Here is a 7,901-nt window from a genome sequence, read left to right on the forward strand (position 1 = left end):
GAGTCAGGAAGGCCAGCCTCCAGCTCTTCAAGGGGGCCCTTTTGGACCTCCAGCCTGGATCCCAATACACCCCCCTGTCCATCTTTCTTCTTTGTCATTTGCCCTGCTGGTCACTACTAACTGGATGACTCTCTCCTTCTTTGCCGCCTCATCCCAGCTCACAGCACTGGCCATGGACCACGCGGAGTATTTGTGTCCACCCTGGGGAGGATTGCTGGGCTAGAAGGCGAGTGGTCTGGGCAAGTCTTTACACCGAGGTCCCTGGGGAGAGAGCTGGGGGGGTGGGGGGGGGACTTGAGCTGGGGCACCAGGGATGAGGGTAGGGACCTGGGCATGTTTGAGAGACACCTACCCACCCACCACACTTAGCACAGGCCAGAGCAGCAAGATGCTCTGTGAAAAAAAAAAGGGGGGGGAAAGATGTTCAGTGAACATCAAATGACTGAATGAGTAAATGAAGCCCCGAGAACTTTGGGGACCGCTCACGCAGCTCCTCTCCCATCAGATGAGGGGCTATGAGGCGGAGGGGAGTGGCTGCCCCCAATCGCTGCCCCTGAGGGGCAGGAAATGAGAGGGACCATGCCCTCACTGGGCATTATCTCATCTGAGCATTGGGAAGCAGCCCAGAGAGACGGTGTGACTTGTCCGAGGTTACACAGCAAACGAGGGGCAGTGCTCCTCTGCCCACACCAGGCCAGGTCTGGAAGGCACTACTGAGGGGGCTCCCAAGCCCCGGCCTTGGATTGCAGACCAAGATTGTCCTCTGGGTGACAAGTAGGTCAGACCTGATGGTTTGAGCCCCCCCCCGCCCCCCCCCCCACACACACTGCTCTTGTTGAATTGGCCTCCGTCCGCTGGCTGGTGGATTGAGGAGGTTTGAGGGGGTGGAGTATGGAGTTGGCCTGCTGGCCTGCTGAGCCCTGATGGGCTCTCTGAGAGAAGGAAAGGCCAAGGGGCCCAGGGCATCCAGGATAGACACCCGGGAAGAAGGCAGACCTGGGGATGGGGCTGACAGGGGCGGGGCCTTGAGGCCCAAATTCCTGGGTTGTCTCCTGGGGCAAACGGAGCAGGATTGGAAATGTCTGCTGAGTAAGCAGGGAAGGGAGACTCCACACCCTTTGAGGATTAACTGGGGCGGGGGGAGGGGGGAGTCCCCCCCCACCCAGGCAGTTCACCTTGCACCTGGCAAACGGGTGCAGCCACGGTGGCAGCAGTGTGCCCTTCCCTACGCACCGAAGGCGCCTGGCCACGTCATGCAACGCGTGTGGCACTGTCCCACGCCCACCCCTGGAGCCAGTAAGGCCTGCCCTAAGCTCAACAATCACCAATGGGGGGAGAGGAGGTGACGTGCCCTTGGCTAAGGGAGGGTAGGGGGTAAACTGAGGAAAACTCCCTCCCCCAGAGGGAGCCGCAGGCCAGCTGGTAAGGAAGGGAAGCAGGAGAAAACTGATCCTGAGCTCATACTCAGATCCTCCCAAGATCTGGGTAGGGAGGGCGCTCAGCTTCTCACCTGGGGAGCCCCCAAAAGCTGTCCTGGGAACTCCCTCAGCCATCCTCACCCTTGAGCCACCTCCTGCACAACTTTCTCTGCTCTTCACAAAGCAGCTTCTGTCCAGCCCAACCACTCATGCTGCTGGGTGCCTGGGGAAGACAGCCAGGCTGGAGTTCTGCTCTCAGGTGGTGAGCAACAGAAGAATAAGGGGACTTGGGCAAGTCCTTCAGGGACAGAGAAGGTTTTTCTTGCTTGGTAGTTGGAGAAAATAATAATAGCTCATCCTGGCTGGATCCTTACTGTATTATCTCATTTAGTCGTCACAACAACTCGGTGAAGCCTATGCTATCATTATCTTCATTTTCCAAGTGCGTTAGGTAAGGTGCAGAGAGATTAGGAAACTTGCCCAAGGTCATAGAGTTGGACTTGAACTCAGGCATCCGGCTCCTTATTATCTTGTGTTTCTAGGGATGGAACTGTACTCTTCACCATTACGTGATAAGCCGATGGGTCAGAGGAGAATTCAGGTGGGTGGGGAAAGGACATATTCAGGACCAAATTGACGTGACCAAGGTGAAGGATTGGGTTACCATACCCCCGTGCGTACCTGGTGTATTTCAGAACTGAGCAAGGGCACACGCTCCTTGTCGCCATGACCTTCCGAGATATTTTGATCATTATCCCCACTCCATAGGAGAGGAAATAAAGACCCAGAAAGGTAAAGTGACTTGCCCAAGACCTTGTAACTGTGTGTCTGCATTCGAGACTCCGTGAAGTCTCCCTGAAGGAAGAAACATGTTTTACTTTTCAGGGGACCAGGGGGAATCGTTCTTGTTCTTCAGATGCGGCTGTTAAGGGGCTGGGAGCCGGAGGCATCCAAAGCCAGGGATGAGTCCCAGGCAGAGTCAGGCTTTGGAGAGGGAGGGAGGAGGACTTAAGGAGGAGGTCACCTGGGGTGGAGGAAGCCTGCATCCGTGGGTCCAGCTGATTCCCCTGGGCTTGGGGAATGTGACAGGAGCCCAGCAGAGGCATGTGAGGAGCCTCCGCTCAGTCTGGCTTCCCCCAGAATCTGCTGGAGCAAAGAATTCCTCGTGGCTCCGGGGCTGGGAGGAGGAGTGTGCAACAGGCCCCGGCATGCCATGCCGAGACCAAGAAAGCAGCTCCCGGGTCCAGCTGGGGAGGAGGGGTCTCGGTGGTGGTGCTGTAGCAGGTGATGTGCAGGGAGAGGTGGAACCTGAGCGGGGTCACGTGCCCCCATCCATTCTGAGTCCTCTGCCCAACCCCATGCATGGAGGCCCTTCACCCCTAAGAGAGTGAGAGCAGCAGGGTTGGGGGAGGAGCGACCTGGCAGAGGAAGGAGCCACGGATGGGGGTGACCCACAGACTGAGAGAGGAGGCTTCCAGTCTGAGGGAGGAGCACAAGCCCTGAGGAGGCAGGCCAAACAGGGCAGAGGAGGTGACCATGGGGTGGACGTCTAGGCCCATGGTCGGCAAATTGCGGCTCGCGAGCCACATTCGGCTCTTTGGCCCCTTGAGTGTGACTCTTCCTAAGCTTTAGGAGTACCCTAATTAAGTTAGTAACAATGTACCTACCTATATAGTTTAAGTTTAAAAAATTTAGCTCTCAAAAGAAATTTCAATTATTGTACTGTTGATATTTGGCTCTGTTGACTAATGAGTTTGCCGACCACTGGTCTAGGCCAAGGGGATTCCTGAGCAGAGTCTCTGACTTATGTGGGATAGTCCAGATGCATCTTTTGGTCTATGATTGGCCTGTATCTTGTTCATCAGCGTGAAGTGGGGAGAGTAAGAGAGTGGGGGATATAGGTTCATCCTGACCAAAGGGTTTTCCTTCTATCCGACCCGGAATCCAGCTGAAATCTGAGAGGGGTGGCTCAGATGAAGCCGAGAGGAATGTATTCCATGGGAGTTCCACGGAGAGTGGTACCCTCCCCGCAAATGAAGTAATCTCTCCATTTTGGACCAGAGAAGCTGAAAGCCTGGCACTTGATGTTTGGTGGGAGCTTGGGGCCAACTCCTTTCTCCTTCCTGGGCTGACCAGACACATCTCCCAGGATGCCCGTGGGGCTGAATACCTTATAGGTATCAAGCTATGGGGTTGGAAAGAGCCACAGAATGCATCCAATATAATGGGGGAAGCAAAGCACTACATTCAGGGAGTCTCCAATCTGATGGGAGACAAGCTCTGCCTTGCAAAGCCTCTGACTGGGGTGGAAATTGGTGGTGAACACACATCAAACGAGAGAGAGAGAGAGAGAGAGAGAAAGAGAGAGAGAGAGAGAGAGAGAATGAATTTGGCAAGAGTTATTATCTGAGCGTCAGAGAGGGTATGCGACTTGCCCAAGGTCACACAGCAAGCAGTAGCAGAGCAGTGCTTTTCTCACCACCCTCTGATCCCAGGCTCCCCTGTCCCGCCCTGTCAGGGCAGGGGAGTAGAGGGATCAGTGGGTGCACTGAGGGGACAGCCTTTGGTTCCTGTGCCAGGGATGGAATCCATGGCCATGTCTGGAAACCATGGATGTTCCAGGAGGGGCTGGGATAGGAGCTCTTGCTAGAACTCGGGTCAAGGAGGCAAGGCTTCAGAGAGCAAAGAAAAAGAGTCATAATAAAACCATCTGGTTTCTGTGGCTATTCGGTCTCCATCCCCAACTGCTCATAAGGGACATAGTCCCAGAAAACAGGAGAGGAAGGGGGCAGGAATGAGAAGGAGTGGGAAGAGTCAAGGAGAGGAGGAGGAGGAAGAGTTAGGAGGGGAAGGAGGAGGAGGAGGAGAAGAAAATAGAAGAGGAGACACTGGTTCTCTTCGCTCCCAAGGAGCCTAATTGGTGTGTGTTTCTGGTTGTTTCTGTCTGTTTCTGCGTATGTTTAAGCCCCTGTATGTCTCCTTCTTGGTTCATCCCTCTGTGTTGGGCTTTCTCACATATGTCCATGTACAACCACGGGAAGGCTTCATGAACACATACATGCTCACATGTGTCTCTGTGTGCAGCCCTGCCCGCTCTGTATGCCACTGTGGGCGTCTGCCTGCCCATATATGCATCATCTTCTGTGGAAATGTGTGTGCAATTATGATGTTTCTGTGCCTGATCCCTGCATCTCTCTGCATTTGACTGGGACCTTTGTATGTTGAGGTTTGGGGTGGAAGGGTCTTTAACTCCCCCCACCCCCCCTTTTAGCCAAACTGGGCTGCCAGGAAAGGGGGAAGGAGCGGATGGAGAGGGGCCACTTTGCCTCTCTAAGTTTTTCATCTTAGAAGGGAAGAGACAGCAGTAGCCCAGGACTCACTGATAGGACTTTTCCCTGGCTCCCCCTGGGCCGACAGCCATGCATGCTGCTCAGAGAAGGGGCTAGAGCTGAAGGAGCCCCGCTTCTTCTCCTTGGAAGGGGAGAAGCAAGAAGAGAGATGGGAGAGAAGATAAAAACAGAAATTTATGGGGGGTGGGGGGTCACTGAGTTTTTCTTTTCCCACATAATTGTTAAAACATTACTCACCTCCTGGAACAGGGCTCTAGGTAAAGGGGAACCCTAATCCTTGGAAAACCAGCTACTTTGTGGGCTGGGTTTAAGGGGTCTTTGCAGAGACCTGAAGCCCATCTCCTAGTCTCTACCTGTATCCCTTCTTAGCACCATCAGCTCCACCTCCACCTCCTCCCAGGTCAAATGAGCCCAGGCGAGGAAAGGGTCATCCCAGGTGAGCTGGTGTTGGGCAACACCCTGCAGGACACTCTTCTGAAGAAAGAGGCTTCAGTAGCCCTGAGAACAGAAAGCCGAGAGGAGATTTGCCACCACGGCCACGGGAAGAGCTGAGAGTAGATACTAGGCAGAACTAGAAAGCACTAGATCAGGGGAGGAGAGAGAGTGGGTGTACCATCACCTCCCTGAGAGCAGGAAGTCAGTGTCTGCCTTCTCTGGCCTTCCTCCTCTCTACCCACATCCCTTATAAGTGATGGGGTTAGTCCTTGATCTCCAAGGCCCCGTCTACACAGGCCTCAGCTACCCGGATAACATTCCATTGACTCTGGATACAATCCCAGAGGCAAGTTCAGGCATCCAAGCTCAAATGAGGTTGGGAGCTGAGTAATCAGCTGCTAGGGCTGCGCAGACATTTTGTCGGGAACAACCAGCCCCCCACCTCTCTGTGCACAGAGGATTTGAGGCTGGGGGAGGGGCGGTCTGTCACTCAGTGTCTTCCCAGCCCCCTCCCACCACACATTCTCCCACTCCCCACCTGCAAGTAATTTGGCCAATGGGAGGGCAGTTAAGATTGCAGTGTGGAATCCCTCTAGATGTGTGTGTGTGCGTTTGGTGGGGAGGGGCCACCTCCTTTCCCCCCAGACCCTGGGTGCCCTTTTCCTCTTCACAGGAGCAAATTACTTGTAATTATCTCACATTGAAAGCCTTCAGGAGCTGCTCCCAAAATTGCTTTAATTGAATTAATTGAATCTCATTTTGTTGGGGGAGAAAATGGGGAGCAGGTCTTAAAATAGCATTCGGGGAGAGGGAAGGGAAGCTGGAGTCAGCTTTCTCGTGGCTGAGACCCTTGTAGGGGAGAGAATGTGCCCTGGACTACGCGTTGTTTCCATTTCCCAGTCTCGGCTGATTTTCCGTGCCCAGTGCATTGAAGGCCTTGCCTGGGTCCTGCTCTCAAGTGGCGGTGGGCAGGGATGTGTGGAGTCTCCAGCCCCATTCCCCTCCCCTCCCCTCAGGCCGCAGATGGGCCACAGGGGGGAAGTGAATGGATGGCAACGGCAGAATGAGCTCACCTCGCCATGGCCCCTCCTCCCTGATCATCATACGGCAGCTGTAAATGCCATTTATTAAGTGCTTACTATGTTCCGGCACCGTGTCAAGCATGTTACAAGCACTATCTCATTTCATCATCACAACCGCACTGCGGAGCGGGTCCTATTAGTATTCCCATCAGAGGGGCAGAAAATCGAGGCTCAGAGAGAGGCGTAGTCACTTGCCAAAAGTCACACAGTAGACTGGATCTCTTTGGAGGTCAAAGCCCCCTTTTGTTTTAAAAGAAAAATCTTTTTAATAAATTTTTTTTCAGAGAGAGAGAGAGGAAAGAAGAGGGAGAGGGAGAGGGAGAGGGAGAGGGAGAGGGAGATCAATTGGATGACTCCTGCATGGGTTGAACCCACAACCTGAGTATGTGCCCTGACTGGGAGTCAAACCAGCAGCCTTTCGGTGCACAAGACAGTGATCACTGGCCAGGGCCAAAGCCCCCATTCTTAACCACTCGGTCTTACCTCCTCTTCCTTATTGACCCAATTTTCTGAGAGGGGCTCCCTCATGGGAAGAAACCACAGGTTCGCCTTCTACAGCTCAGAGGGCTGGAGGGAGGGGGAATGGGAATCCTCCTCTGCTGGGGTTCCAGTCCCATCGTCACCCAGGAGCTCAGGGAAACGGGACCAGCTCCCAAGGAGGAAAAGACTCTCCTTTCCCCTGGAAAGGGCAGATGGAAGAGGGGAGAAAGGGGGAGATGCTGTCAGCTCAGCAGGCCTCTGGCTGGGAGAGCAATTACACTCCTGCTACTTAACTTTACAACCTGGGCTGTTGTTTTAACGATGCGACTCGTGTTTGGCTGTCCAATTAATCTCGCCTTTGGAGGCTTTCCGAGATGGGGCGGTAGATCTTATCGTGGGTCTGTGGAAAGAGGAGTGTGCTCCCTGCAGTGGGAGGGAACAGCAGCCCGGAGGGCCTGTGGCCTCGGAGGAGACCCAGAGGAGGGATCTGGGGCAGGGCCCCTGAGAGCCATGGAAAGAGGGGAGCCAGGGCTGGGGGGAAGGCATTGGTGCTGAGGAAGAGGAGGTTTCTCCTCTTGACACCCTCATTCTTCACTGCTCCTGGATCTTGGCTTTGGCCTGCCCCGTGCCATTTGCCACCCCCAGGAGAAACTTCCACGTGTGTCTTGGGAAGTGGGGGTGCTCACTGACCCAGAACAGGGCCTAGGTGGACTGACTGCAGACCTTCCACTGAATGGCACACCCCGCTACTCTATACACAAGTCTAATTTGGGCCTTTCTCTGGCCGGTGGGGTTGACTCAAAGTACCTGAGTGGTCTTTCCAGATAGGGCGGGCCCTGTGTGCTTGGGAACAGGTTTAGGCAGTAAGAGGAAAGCTGGATTTGGGAGCTTTTTTCCTGGACTTGGAGGCCCCTCCCCCACCCCTCCAGTCAAGCTGGGCTGGATTCCCTGAATTATTGGCTATCCTTGTCCCCCTGCCACTGGGTGCTGTATGTACGGTGGGGTAGGGTGGCTATGAGTCTACCAATGGGTCCAGGCCTAGTTGGGTCCTTGGACTATGCCCACACTTCTGTTTACCCATGAGCCTGGCACCACACAAGTGGCTGGCCATTTGTCTGGCTCCCCTGTGAGCCTGC

The sequence above is a fragment of the Myotis davidii genome, unplaced genomic scaffold, assembly GCF_000327345.1.
Source record: "Myotis davidii unplaced genomic scaffold, ASM32734v1 scaffold327, whole genome shotgun sequence".
NCBI lineage: Eukaryota > Metazoa > Chordata > Mammalia > Chiroptera > Vespertilionidae > Myotis > Myotis davidii.